A 15,622-nucleotide genomic window follows, 5' to 3' on the forward strand; every position below is an offset into this window, starting at 1 on the left:
TGTTAACAGCGCTATGGTCCTGCAAAGTGAAGCGTACTGTCTCTTTTTTGATGTTTGCTTATTTGCTGTACAATTCTGGAGGTTGGGGTAGTGCTGGAGAAGGAGGAATCCACACACGGTGTTTGTCCTTTCCACCACAGCAAATGCACGGTGGTGCATTTGACGCAGAAAGTTTGCAGGAAGGTCTTGCACCTTCTGGGAGATGCACCGCTTTGAAAGTCACCCATGAGCAGTTTATCTAATGGTTTAAAAAATAAACTGACTAGAAACCTATTATTCAGTGTGTGCATGTGTGTATACATATACACACACGCTGACACATAAATATATATATATATAAATATTGAACGAACATTTATTTATTGTAAAGCCCTTCAGAAGGACCTTATGGTTTCAATGTGGTATTATGTTAATTTTTTTTCTCCCTCTGTCTCTCTCTCTCTCACACATACGTGCAAACTCACTGTTACATTTTTGTGTGTGTGCTAGAATAGCTCTTCCCCTCCAAAGTAAGGCTGGATCCAAACCTGCTCAAAAGATGAGGATTTTTGGGTCTGAATTACTATTTCTGGCTCCATTCTTTTTAAAAAAAAAATTTGTTCTTAATTAAAGAATGGGCCGCAATTTATGTGCATTATTATTATTATTATTATTATTATTAATTATTATTATTATTGTTATATTTAAACCATGGGCCTCATTTTCTTTCTTTTCACTGGTGTCTCTGTCTCCGTTGACCTCGCTGGAGTAACTCCACATTGCACTGGTGTGAGAGGAGAATGAGTCCCTAGATGCAGAAGAGAGGGCAGTGTTGGCATAGATATCATTGCAGAGAAAATGCCTGGGTCGGATGGGATGGGGTAGCTTGGTGTGTTTGGCAGTGGCGGGGAGAGAGAGATGGGTGGGCAATAAGGCAAACTGTCAAAGCTTGACTAGAAGAAAGCGGCAAAGAGTGAATGAACTACTGAGTGAAAGAGCTCTTCTGTGTATTATAACTCACGCACTGAAGCCTGGATGCTTTCTGTAAGTATTTAAAAAAAAAAAAAAAAAACCAAACAAAAAAAACCACCACAAAAAAAAAATTGTATTTATGTTAATGTGGATATATTACTTGCCTGTTATATATTGTAAATAGCAAGGTTTATTCTCCTGTGGTTAAAAAAAATTATAAATAACTAAATAGTAGCGAGGCACATGTGTTAAATGTATAGGCAGTGTATAAAATATACTAACACTCTGAAATCAGGAGAACTTGTCTTCTTGGCCTTTTGACCTAGGGTGGTAAAACATATGTGGGTTATTTTTCTTGTCCCCCCCTCCACGTTGTGTGTGTTTTGGGGGGGGGGGGGGTGTTTAGTTCCAGCGTTTTCCGATGTTTGCCTTATCTTTGAAGAAAGAATGGGGGGAAAAGCCTCATTTTGGAAAAATCCAGTGGAGCTTGAGTAGGATGAAACAAGTAGCAGCTGGTAGAAAAGATGTCAAACCCTCTCAAAACCCTCTCAAGTGCTTGACCTGGGTTTTCTGCTGGTGATAGATGTGTGTTGGAACCGAATTAACCCATGGAGCAGGAGCTTCTGCTTGTGCTACTCCATACACGAGTTCAGAAAACCCTAGATAAGAGATCCTGAAGTCCTCTAGAAAACATTGGGTAGTGTCCTGTAAACCTCTTTTTGTGCCAGCTGTATGAAACTGGATTTTTCCAGAGAGGCTAATTCTACCACCACACCATTGGATCTCCAGTGCAATTCAGTGAAATTGCTTGTTTTTGTAAAACTACTACAAGAGTGGATTTGGGTCCCTGAATCTTTCCTGGTGTCATTTCATATAAAAAAAAAGAAAAAAGTGCAAAGCAGCTTTTTCCCTTTATCTTCCCCCCAGAGAAACAGGTTTTTGCAGCAGATGTAACTGGAGAAGGATGGACGGGTGTAGGGGAGGTCTCTGGTTTCTGATCCCCTTTCACCCCCTGTCCCCCCAAAAGTGTCAAAGTGTTGGTTCTCCTAAGCTGATCCAGCAAGACTTGCGAGATCAGTTTTGGGGTGGGGGGGTGCAACCATTATTTATATAACTTTTTTATTAATTTTTTAAAAGAGAAGTTAGCTGATGGAAGAATATTTTTATTGAATAGTGCATTTAGTTATGTCAGAAATATAAAAAAAATATATAATATTTTTGTAAACAAGGCAAACTGAAAATGTTTGCTGTTTTATATTAGAATTTTCTATTAAAAGAAATAAAAACCCACACAAATAATTGTTGCACCCGTCATCTGTTTTTTAACAAGCTTCTATTCTGTGTGACTGACTCATATATGCCGGATGAGGAGACATGCAAAACAAGTCCTAAACATTACGTTCTCATTGTCTTCCAGCTCTCAAAACACTCCAGTTGGCAAAACAAGCAGTGTTTAATCAAAGGGGCTTTTTTTTTTTTTTTTTGAGTCTTGACACTAAAAATGAGTTATGAAGAATGAGTAGCTTGTAATTAAAATACAAAAACCTACCCTGAAACTTCAAGCTTACCCTTTTTTAGTTGTGCATCCTAGTCTTCAGATGGCTGTGGGAGGAGGAAAACCGAAACCTATTTACAATAACTAGATATTTGCCGTTGCTTTCAGTTGGCCTGGGAAGAATGACTCTTAAAAAGGTTGTTGGGGAAAAAAACAAAAAAAAATCTGAGTACACGGGAAGGTTAAATGAAGAGGACCAAATTCCAGGCTTGATCTAACACAAGCAGTTTTTATCTATTTGAATGGGGCAGTGTAAAACTGGGGAGCTGGGAACTTGGTCTGCTGTGGTTTAGGAAGCCTGTCGTTCACCTTTGGAAGTGGGGGATGAATTATGGACCATCTGTTTTCAAAAGAGCTTTGGGGATTGCTGGTTTGGAGACCTGAGCAGGGGCGAAATAATTTCTGAGGATTTTTTGTGGTCGGCCAGCTCGTACACATCTGCCTTCCTTCAGCCCAGGTCTTGAATTTCTTTGTTAATTGTTTTTCAGCTGCCCTATTTTAGCCAACATATATTAGGTTGGTTTGGCTGTAGTAGGGTTGGATGAGAACCCAGATGAAGGGACGGATTTCTCAAGGGTTACTTTCATGGAGTAGATGCTGCTTAAGGTAATTTTCTGGTGGATTATGGTGCCTGTGAAAAATTCCTCAGTTGATATTGCAGTAAAATTAGGTCTGTTCTGTACTCGATAAAACAGGTGCAGCAAAGCTCTACGTTCCCAGTTTATTCAGCTCTGCGTGCACATCTGTTGGGTTGAGTCTGGCTTCCATGGTCAGCTCGTCCTGGCTTTCAGTTTTCGGGATGCTAACTAGGTGATGACTTTGGGAGAGCAACATTTTCCTGCAAGAGAAATAGTGCCTTTTAGGACCATTACTGCTCGTGTAACTTGAAGGAGGCTCAGCATGGCGCAGGATCAGGCCTGTAGAAATCTGGTCATTGCTAAAGCAGTTAAGCTTAGGGCCATGCATCTTACCATTGAATAGTTTTTAGATCTATTTTTCACTGATGAACATTGGATTTGACCAAGCTATTTACATGTTCCAGGAAACAGAATATTTCTGAACAAAACCAAAGGGAATCTCTAGTGTTTGTGGGTGGGGAGGAAAAGCAAATGGATATTGCAAGCACAGTTTAGCTCTGGCATCATGGTAGGCTTCCTGTAACTACGTTTCTTCAGGTGCAGGGAGCGAGTAGGTGTAAGTTAAGACCATAAATGGTTCAGAGACATAATATTCAGCAGGCTATCAGGGGACGCATCTGAATAACGGATTTTTCTCAGTTGTTGCTGAACGTTTTCAGAAATGGGCAAAGCCCTTCTCAGCAGCATTGGGCAAGGTGACCTAAAGGGACAGGAGATTCCTCCCTTTCAGCACAGGGTTGCTCAGGAAAGTTGGGAGAGATGCTGACACGCGTGGTGTGGTGGGGCATTTGCCACGGGCCTGGAGTCATCCCCCCTTAGATAAGGAGCCCGTGGTCTGCAATCAGTGTAAGCACCTCTAGAAGGTGTTTTGGTGCACGTGGAGGTGCCAGTTTCTTCCCGCTGACAACAGAAGGGGATAAAGACATAGACACCCAGGTTAATAGAGGTGGGGATAAATTCAGGACTAATCAAGGTATGTGTGGGTAACCCTGCTAGCTCCCCTTGGGCGTGGACCCATCTGAAACAGCGATCACCAAACTAGCACAGGAATTTTCCCTTGTTCCACCCCACCCCAGTCTCTAACAATGCCCTTTGAGGCCTGAATGTAAAGTCTAGGATTTGTTTTGCACACTTGGGATGGCATTTCCTTTTAAAGGGAGGTGGGAATACTAACATGAAGGATTAGTATTTTTCTTTTGTTTTTTTTGTTTTTTTTTTTCCAATGTCTTATGGGAGCCTAAGTTATTTTTCTCTACCTCATATGTACAGCTTGTAGGTATAAATCTGATTCTGAGTGACTGTTGAGAATGTATTTAAGTTATTTAACATCTTTGTATAACAAAAAAAGCCAGAACAAATGAAACAATAAATGTATTTTAAATTATACTTGAAGCGTGCTCCTCTTTCTTTGCATCTGTTGAAAAAGGTCTATGTTCAGTGGTTGTGAGAGCCCCTGTGCCTCCCTCAGCACTACTCCTGACCTCTGGTCCTGGAGCCAGCCTGTCCCTGTGGCTAATGTAAGCCTCAAAAGACTGTAAAGCCTAGTAGGGTGGCAAGCGTGTTGCCTAGATGAGTAGGATGGTGTATTTCCAGCCTGAGGTTGCAGTATGCTTTGGGAGAGGTGAAATGATCCCCATTAAGTGGTTGGGTGGTAGAGAACCTCATCTATGTCTCATTGCAGTCTTGGTGTCATTGCTGTCTGCCCCCCCTTTAAAAGCCCCCAGGCTTTTAGGGGAAGGGATGCTCACAACCTTCATAGGAGAAGGTGTTCTCCTTTTCTGTCTGCAGTAATTATGCCTGCAGAAAGCAGAGTCAACAGCTCAGGAAACAGGTCCTTAACAAGCCCAGCCTTGGCAACAACTAACCCTGGCCAAGTGAACTCTGAGATCTGTCCATCTTGGGTCCTTGAGATGGCGCTCTGATCACAGCCCATTTAGTGCCTCAGAAGTTTAAACGTAGTCGTCCTTGTAGCATTACTGTAACCTGGAGAAATGCCTCTATGCCAATTTTGCATGAAGATGGAGTGACCTGTCTACAGCAAGGCCAAAACCCCCAGATTCCTGCTCTCCCCCACCCCAATCATCTACTCTCCCAGTGAAACAGCTCACAAAGTACGATCTCATTGAGGACTGTTACCGAGTGCTCTGGTTTGGGCCGGTCACTGTGCCAGTGTTTTGAGCAATATAATGTTAAACAAGCTCAGGGGGTTGATGTACTCCATCAGATTTTCATGGAATTGCATTCATCATCATATGTTGCTGGAAAAGTAATGACACCTTGGCAGAATGTCACTGTCATGATGTGATTGCAAAGTTACTCTGATAGAGTAACTGGCTGGAGCTCAGAATAGGGAGGACGTGGCCAAATTTAGTCTGGCTGAATGACGACAATTAAAAAAATTGTCATTACTCCAGGCTATATATTGTCTTGCTCGATCAAATGTCTTTTTCTTCCCAATGGCCCCCCCGGAGCTATTTAGTACCTAAAATTCATTTCAGCTGAGCTTTAAATAAGCAGAGCCTGTTGCTATTCATCTTACAACCTACTGATGACTCAAACATGGGTGATTTGGGTTTGCAAAGCCTCTGAGAAACAACACAGTGCCCCCATACGTGAGTGCGTGTAATGAGATGCTGCTTCTCTGGACGGCAGCTGTGGCATGGTTCACAGATGCTGCTTTTTCATGTGGATGAGGAGAAAGCTTAGAAATCAACCAGCAGCCACCTGAGGGCCAACTGCTCAAGGTGTTTAAAACTAACAAACAACCAACCCAACCCAAAACCTACCCCTGGAGTAGACAAACTTGTGGCAGAAAAGATCTTAGTGAGATAGCAGGTGGTGGACTATTGATTACATTACTGGGCTACTGTCTTTTGAGGCAGGCAACCTTGTCATCTCCCTTAATGGTCAAGTAATCGTATTAACATAAAGCATCTTCATAGGGTGGGCTAAGAAAAAGCACATAACCAATAATGGTAGGTCAGCAGGCAGAAGGTAACTTCCTACCCTGCAGTAATTTAATGGTTTTCATGCATGTGTCCAGGTACTCCTTCTCAACGGTTTGGCACCCTGTCGAGACAGCTAAGTGTGGTCCAAATGATTCAAAAAAGCAGACAGCCAACCCAAGTTGCTTGGCAGGCTGACTGGGCATGTGATAGAAAAACTGAGCTTGGAAAGAGCCTTAGCCACAGCTGTCCTTTCAGTGTACCCTTGATAGACTTCTGTACACCCCAGGTTAGACTATTAAACAAAGGCTACTGTGTTCTTGATGGTGTGCTGGAGCACTTTGGAAACTCTGGCTTGTGTCTCCAAAGTGCTTCACGAAGTCAGAGTTGGTTATCCAGTTCTCTCCTTGCCACGCATGCACAGTTCTTGCATTTATTTTACCTTCCAATCTCATTTTCCACTGTGGTGCAGCAATTGCATCCAGGCCTTTAACCAACCCTTTAAGAGATGGCTCCTCAGTACTTTACGCGGAATCAGCATGGTCCATCCTCAAACAGAGATGATGGTATCTTTATCCAGTATCATGCTGATGTTGGTATCGTATAGCACTGTTGCACTCCTCACAGCTTATTATCCTCAGCATCCACCCAAGGAAATGTTTACTAAATCACTGAGAACCCTGCACAATCAATGCACCTTCTGCTTTTCTTTTGCTTTGCCCCTCCTTGTGACGAGAAATATCAGCACCATGCTCTGAGGAACAAGGCAGATACTTTGGCTGATGTTTGGTCCAGGTAGTTTTAAGCAAGAAGAGTGGATGATTGGAGATGATGGGATTGGAGGTGGGGATCCATGGAGCTACCTCTGGTCTACCTCCCGTCAATCCCTGCAGCATACCTCCCTGCCTTCTTCAGCGTCCCAACTGACCTTGCATTACACTTCCTGGCAGTTGGGTAATGAGAAATCGCAGGCTTGAAACCTCACAGCCAGCCTCCGCCAGACCCTTAAAGAGCTGCTAATGTGAGTCGTAAAGCCACAGTAGCCTAGGATGTAACAGCGTTTTGACAGCTGTTCCCGCAGAGGAAGTGGGTGAAGCTAGAATGCATTTTGTAAGAATTTGGGATTAAACAAAGAAAAAAAAAAAGTTTCAAATGAGAGACTTCACCTCCAGAAAAATAAAAAATAAAATAGGTTTCCTTCCCCCTTCTCTGCCATTGCTTTCCTTAGGGCCACTGCTAGGTCTTTGCAAGAAGGTGGTTTCAGCCTGCATCTGTGGATGTGCTGAGCAGCAGGGGAGCACGAGAACTAAGTAAAATCCAATAAACAATAGAGGTGCCTTTAGGGTAGAAAGAAGTAAGGACTTGCCTGAACCTCTTATGAGCTTCTAGCTGCACATCTGAGGAATGTGTTCTGTGTGGAACTGTGTGTGTAATCCAGCTAGGAAACTAATGACTGAGCACAGATGAATGTAGAAGAGCATGTGCATTTGTAAGCAAAAAAAACAGAATTAGGAGAAAGAGAGAAAAAGTCATGAGGGGACAAATTTTATAAAGAGATTCCTCTTAAATAGGCATGAAGGATGAAAATCTGACTGTTACTTGGACAAAAATAAAATTCATCACCAAGAGATGAGATGGGAGAGTCAGGCCCCAGATATTGATTCATCATCATCATCATTAACATAACTCAAACTGTGTAGGTGCTTTTGGACATGTCATTGTAGAAGTCCTGAGTTATTTGAGACAGATGCGATGCCTACTCTCTTTCAGTCTAAATAGAAGTACAGACACAGTATCAGAGAGATGAAAGAGGGCTAGAAAGGAGATGTGACTTGTCCAAACTCATACCTTGGTCATTTTGAGAACTGAGCCTAGAACCAGGTCATGGTAAGTGCCCTCAACACTATTGGAGATGTGGGGGTACCACAGGGGGCCAAGGAAGAGACACAAATCATGCTACACTTCAGTGTTCATATCCTGCCTCTCTGCAATGGGAAGCAGATGGGATGGCAGCATGATTCGTGTGCTTCCCTATGGATTTGCTTCAAGCCTGGCTCTCCAGGCTTATGCTAGAAGCCATCTTCTCCATTTCTGCCAATTACCAGTCTTGCAGTGGGAATCGAAGCTGGCTGGAGATGACTGCCTTCTATGCTGATGGCTACAGTACTGGTGGGCTGTAGCCAGGCTAATAAAGGGTATAGCTGCTGTCAAATGCAAAATGGAGCATTTCCCTCGGGACCTGGGATATAGAGATAGTGAGAGGAGATGCTCCCAGTTGCTTAGAAAAGAGGAGGAGTCATTTCACGTCCTACCTCTTCTCCCAGGTCATCTCTGCTCCTACTTCCAAGAGTCACAGTGTCAGTGTAGGGAGTGGATTAGACTTTCTGGCTACATCTCCACTAGTTAATTAAACGTAGCTCTCGTGCTGATGCCACCTGACATAAAACAGCCCACATCTAACCTATTAAATACTCTTGCCTTCCAGAACAAGGTGGCTCTATGCAAAATGTTTCATGGGAATGGCCCTTGGCCCATGCTAACTCTTGAACCATGCCCAGGAATTCCTTGGGAGTGTGCTTTTACCTGAGCCAAAAGCACACTGGGGACTTTCTAATATTTTAACAATATATTCGACCAAGTTCCAGTGCCCAGGAATGTTCCTTGCCACTCTTTAAATCTGCTAAAATAGATGCAGAAATTCAAGTGCTCTACAAATAATCCTCAAACACTAAGCCTGAAGTAGTCGTTGGTCAGTTCTTTCATTCTGCTGGTGGGGAAATCACATCTTAGGGAAAGCTGGCCTTCCTGGGTGGCCAGGGCTAAAGCAAGAACCAAGTCCATCAGAGCTGCTCCAGCACATCAGCCTCCAGGTATCCCTGAAGTGATTTCTGTAATGGTGATTAACAATAACTAGACCTCACAAAACTCATCACTTTTTGGATGACATGGACAGATCTTGAAAAAGACCTCATGCCAAAAGACAACCAAAGTGGGGGTTATCCATTTGTGTGCTTATCACTGTCTGTAGGCCCTGCATAGCCTTCCACAGCTTCATTCAACATGCTCAAGTACTGAACAGCCACAGCTTGCTTTAATTATTTAATTGAGGTATGTATATAAGGAATGCAGGTAGTGTAATTTCTGCCTGTAGTTAATGGAGAGGTAATCAAACCTAGAGGATAACAGAGAGGGTAAGTGGTGCCTGTCATATGCCTCTTTCTCCATTGACTGTTCATGCCTTGAGTTATCTGTATGTATATGTGTCTGTGCTTGTGCCCATATATTTACGGTGACATATCCTATAAATTTAATGGCTGGTAGCATTCACCTCAAGAATGCCAAACGCAGGGACTGGTACAAAACCTTCAGGATTCAACAGAAAGACCCTAATGGGCTCTGATCAGAGTGTGAAATCCCATGTAATCCACATAACTAACATTAGAATATCAGTTGTAAATATCAGAATTCAAGTCCAGAGCCTGTGTTTCAGGCCGTTCTCCACCTCTCCTTCGATGATGAACTACCCAAAGCCCCGGTCTGCTAAGTGGACTCTGGCCAGTAGCTCCTGTTTTAAAGAGCTTGATATTGCATCAGGTAAGTGAAAGGGGGAAGAGTTTCAAAGCTCTGGTTGCCTGGGGCTGTGCCCCCACCTCTAGGCTATGCTATCCCTGCCTTCCATCACCTCCCGCTCCCGCTGACTTTAATAAGAATTTAGACTTAGCATCAGAATGACACTTCTGTCCTGGCTACACTTCCATTTACAGCCTTCTCAGCTTCCCTGGGCAGTGTTATTTTCCAAGTTGCTAATTGCAAGGGCACTCATCATAAATTATCACTCATTTCTCCCCCTCACTTGCACGGAAGAATCCCTCAAGGGATTATGCTTGTTAAAGCAGGACCAGGCTCTCTGTGAGCGATGTCCCAGGAGAACTGGGCAGGCTGCTGGGAGGACTGAGGGAATAAAAAGAAAGCAAAGGTGGTTGGGCACTGAGGTGTAAACTGGAGGGACCTCCAGCCCTAGGGAATCCCCCAACATCTGCTGGGAATGTCTACCAGCTAACCCTACTTGACGATTCAGACAGAAGGACAGACGACTCTGCGTGTCTGAGATTTCACTGCTTTTTGGAGGGATTAAAGATGAAAAAAATGGGGTTAGTTACTTCTAACAAGGTAGCACTTAAATTGAAGTATTGGACACAGCTTAACAAAAAAAAAAAAAAAGGCATAAAGAAGACATTTGAGGCACTAGTGGGTATTCCTTACCTGATTTGGTGTCTTGGTTAATTTTACAGACTGGCAAAATGTCCCAAGCATCAAGACTGGTCTGCTATCATGTTTTCCATTAGTTACCTCTCTCTTGTTCGTCTGTTTATTGTCTCCTGAGGCAAGGAAACCTCAACAAAACCAAAGTTTTCCCTTCCCCAAGTGTGAATGACCTCACCTGGGCCTGTTAGCTTTTCTCTTTTCCTTGTGACAGGTCACTGGGCTATGTGCCCAGTTCAGAAGCACAGACTGGCTGTACAAGGACATAGTAAGGAGAGGGTATATTTATAACTGAGTTTTACTTTGGGATCACATTGGCTATTAACTTTAAATTTGCCCTCTTTCAAAAAACACACTTCTACCTGCTGACATTTGGAAAAAACATGAAGAAGCCATTCTTAGCTTTTTTGGATGCTCTAGGCAGCCCATCTCAAAGCCCTGGGCTGATTGTGGTCTTGCCCAAGCCATGCTTGGTTGAGTCTTCTGTGATTCCTTCTCCCTGCTGGGCTGGCTCATCTCAGTCACTACAGCTGTAATGGCACTGAAATGTTATTAGTCATGTACCATCAAGAGAAATTACTTTACAGACAGTTAAATAATTTGTTTCCTAACTTCCAGGTCACAGCAAAGTGTTCACGGTGGTTGCGTACAGCACATAAAAGCATACATGATGGACCTAGCATGAAGATGCTTGTCCTAAATCGCTTTTCCTTCATGGGTCACCACATTAGAGGTGGTGGAAATCTTCAATCAAGCAATCCCGTGAACTCCGGTGGGTGTCTCATGCTGTTCATTCCCTCAAGAATAGTTAGTGGTGCCTCTCAGTGAAATGGAAATGATTATAAATACCGGACAAGTGAAAGGAAAGATGGCAAATGTCTGTTTTGTGCGGATCTGGTTGGTTCCATGCAGGGAAGTCAGCTGTTGTTTTGTTGTGGCAGTAAATCGCGTTGTGAATAGAAAATGCTGCAGTGGAGTGATCTGCAGCGTGAGGGCTTTGCTGTGGAGAATTTGATGAAAATAGCAATATTTTCCATGGAAAACAGAGCATATTTTATGAAGAAGGTAACTGAATTGAAACCAAGATTCTCCACTGAGAGCAAGTATTTACAGGAATATTTTACCTATGGTTATCTGCAGATAAGAGGATCCTCAGAGGAGATCATCAGTACAATACTGAAGTCTCCTGATTCCACCTCTTGGCTCCCGTTGCCAAGATCAACCCGAGGACAACCTTACCCACACCACCTCAGTTTTACATCTCACTCACCTGATGTCACTTGACATATGGGATGTGCTAGAGCACTCTCAGAAAGTCAGAGTGGTTTACATGTAAATCCATACTTCAGTTTTATTTTGGGATTCTTTATTGCTGAATCCTAACAGAAACCCAGAGCCTATTCTACCAGGTTATACTAATTTAAAATGCAAAACAAACAGCTCTGTGAAAGGCCCTATAATTTAAGTATTCAAGAGTTATAGAACTGAAGATATGTTCCATATTTTATGAATTATTTATTTTTAATCAGATATTTCATTGGCTTAAAAAGCATAATCTTTTTTTTTTCCTGTTCCTTTCTTCCCAAATAAGCATTTTGGAATATTCTTGCTTTTAACAGGGCTCTCAGTTTACTGTTCAAAAGTATCTTCCTGGTACCTTTGTTGTAGGAATCACTAATGGAAGGAAACAGATGTTGTAATATACAGTTAGTCCTAATCACGTTGTGGAAAAAATTCTGCCCTTGTGAAAAACATAAAATCTGAGCAGGTAACAAAATGCAAACTTTTTGCTAAATGCCGCTCCCCGCCCCAAAATGCTCTGTCCAGCCTGTCTCCCACCTGAGCTGAGTAGTTCAACTAGAGCTTATGGGAATTATTGTGACAACTGCCAAAGATGCTTTGGAATTAACGAGCAATTACTGACTTCACCTTGGTTATTTCCAAACATATTGGTTGATTCTGGAGTTAGGGGAGACAGTGTGGCTCTCGTACTTCCTTTTTTGGGTTGGAAATGCCCTCTATGCTGTCTTCTGCCCCAGGAGAGAGCCAAAGGCGGATTTCGCGTTGCATCCTCAGTGCCTTGCTGCTGCTCACATCGGTACCTCTCCCTTCCCAAAGGGATCTGCTCGAGAGGGTGGAGGACACTGAGCCGCAGCAAAAACTGCCCTTCAGATCCCCGTGGGCGGAGGTTAGACTGGGACATCTGCTTTGCTGGTCTCCATATGGCTTTAGCTTAATATATACTCAGGCGGTTTATGGAATAAGTAGGATTCCGATGGGATGCAGCCTTTTTGGAAGCGTTGGCAGCATGGCTTTGCCTCCCCTTTTTTCCCCCCTTCCTTATGCTGTATTGTCTCTATACAGCTTCATCTGTGTTTCTTAGCCCAGCATTAGCCCTCTATAGCTCCTATAAGTTCCTACAAAGCTTCACTTCTCACACCCTGATGTGTCTCATACCAGTGACCTCAGCTCCTGGCATGGATAAGCCAGGCCTGTTACTTGTAAGCTAGGGGAAGATCCCCAAAGGATACACGTAGCCTTCCCAAGAGCATTTTCAGCAACCATAAATAACAGTGTTTGCGATCAGCTTTATGTTAGAAGTCAAAGTATTACACGCTTGGGTCTGTAGCATCTTAAATAGCTATGAGCCAGTCCCAGGACTTTTTGCCAGTTCATGATTTTTGATAATTTGTTATGTTTAGAAATTAGAAATTTAATATTTAGGAAAAAAATGGAGACTTTTTCATGATTCTTTTTTCTCTGTGTTTTCCCAGGAAATATATTCTGTTATATGTTTTAAAATATCAAGTTTCTAGCATTTGAAAAAAAGCTGTATTAATTCCTGCTTTTAGGGGAGCGATGCTCTGCATTTGGTCTGGAAATACTCGGATTTTCTTTGCTTTAGTCTTCTTCTTGGTTTCTTTCTTTCTCTTCATTTCTCTTTTTTGTTCTCTTTTTCTTTCCTTCTCTTAGAAAGTAACATAGCAAAAAAACAGACAATGATGTTGCTGTTGCTGTTCTGATTGTTGTAGCTGGAGAAATCTGTGGGAAGGCCTGGCCTGAGCTGTATTGTGGACCAGGAGGTTCCCAAATCCAGGAGCTATCATCTTGATCAAGATTTGTTATCTGACTCATTCAAAGGGTCAAGGCTTTGAAGGGTCCTGGACTAATATAGTGCTAGCTGGGGAGGTCCATATCTGTACCTTATCTTTTTACAACTCCTTATCATTACTGTCATATCAAATATACTGATGGAGCTGAAGGTATCTTCACCCTGCATGAGGTACAGGTGCAACTTCCACTCCTTCGTGGGAGAAGGAAAGCAGGTGAGACACTTTGGGTCATCTCAAAGGACATGAGAAGCCTGTGTCTGGGCAACTGAGTTCAGCCTTGGACCTCCTAAATGCCAGGCTGGAAGAAATCACTGCTCTAACCACACTCAGAGAAGACTCTTGGTGGTTTTTGCCGCTCTTTGCCAGTGAGGAGTGATTCAGCCCCAAGGCACACACTGCCAACAGCGGTCAGCTCTGCCTGGCCGCCAGCCCAAGGCTCCCTTTGCTTTCTTGCGAAGCGCCTTCCTCCCAGCCGTGATTTCCCCGCCACGCACGCACGCAGGAGTTTTCTTACCTGTGGAGTGAAGGGCCGTTCCCATCGCGCGAGAGGAGGCGAGCCAACGCCGTGCAGAACGTGGGGGGCACTCTTGGAAAATGGCAGCAGCAGAAACTGGATCCCTGGCCCCTTGGAGCCCAGCCTGATGCCCACAGCAATAGCCCGAATGTCCTTTTTGCCACCAGGTGGAGCTGGGAGAGAGCTCCTTGGAACGGGCCAGCCGACAACACCCTGGGACGATTGCACAACCCCGGTGGCTAACTGAAAAGAGGAATTTTTGTCTGGTTGTCTCCCGCCTCCCCCCCCCACTCCCAGCCCAGGAAATTCACGTCTTTCTTACTGAGAAATTTCCTCCCGAAAATCAAAATTTCCTTTCCAAAGAATGAACCCCTGCCGAGATCTAAATCTGGCCATTGCAACCATTCCTTGGCATGGCGGACCATTGGCTGGGAGGAACAGCTAACGCAACGCCGTTGTTGCTGTTTATCTCATGCGCGACTGCTAGGTCGGCTCCTCGCCCCTGCCTGAGGTCACCTTGCGGCTTAGGATTGCCCACCCAGGCTTGCTGGGAGCAAGGCTGGGTTCAAGGTAGTCTCGTGGAGCTTCTACCCTCATCCCTCAGTAGCTGCTCGGGTGATGGCTGCAGCGTTGTTGACTTCTGTTATTTCAGCCCCGAGCCAAAGTGCGTGGAAATGCTCTGCTGACGCACTTCTCCCAGCTATAAGAGGCTCTTAACCGCAGTAGACACCGAGACAGCTTCTCCCACTTAACAGCTTATAGGAGCCACTTAAAGTGCCGTGCCTCTCCTTTCTCTGGGCTGTATATTTTGCCCTCCACCCCTGCCTACGCCACAGTGCTCGTGTCCAGTCTGGAGGTCACCCACAGACCCAATCTGCATGAATAAAATCAGATGTGGCCATTCGCCGTTGGCCTCGTGAGCTGCTGCTTTGTGACTTTCACCTTGGTGCTGAGGAACCTTAATAAGACTTAATATTAATATGCATTATCGGCAGCGGAGGTATATTGCACGAGGTTTGCCAGGTCTCTACAGATGAAGTCAGCTCGTATCTGTCTGCCCCAGCAACATGCTGGGGAGGGCAGGTGGCAAGGGGCTGTGAGCTGAAAGCCATTTGAACAAGTGAACATAATGCTGTATCTGTACTAATATCTACTGCCTCTGAACAGGGCTTATCCCACGAGAGTCACATCGGCTGTAAAATGACTGTTTGGGGCCCAGAAAGGACCCAATTCACCTGGAGCAGGACAGAGCATGGGTCCATTGCTTGTATGTGCTGTTAGGGCTTCATTGGATGGATGAGGGCAAGCAGGTTGGACTACCGTCTGGAGCCAGGATTGTGGTGGTGTGTTCAAGGCCGTTCATGGTCAGGAGCTGGAGAAACCGAGGGTGAAACCAGACTAAGGTTCAGGGCAGGAGGACGGCTTTCATGTTAAACTAAACCCCAGGAAATAGGGACAGGAGATAATAAAGGGGAAGGCAAAGGATAAGCATGGTTCTGGGATGGCCCAACGGTCAGAAAATACGTTACCCAAGGTCAGGACCAGGAAATGGAGCAAGTGTGGCTGAGGCAAGGTCAGGTATTGGAGATCATTCAAAGAGCCGCTCTTCTCTTAGCCATGTTCTGCCCAGGCAAACCTCCATT

This window comes from Aquila chrysaetos, chromosome 3 (assembly GCF_900496995.4).
Source record: "Aquila chrysaetos chrysaetos chromosome 3, bAquChr1.4, whole genome shotgun sequence".
Taxonomy (NCBI): Eukaryota; Metazoa; Chordata; class Aves; order Accipitriformes; family Accipitridae; genus Aquila; species Aquila chrysaetos.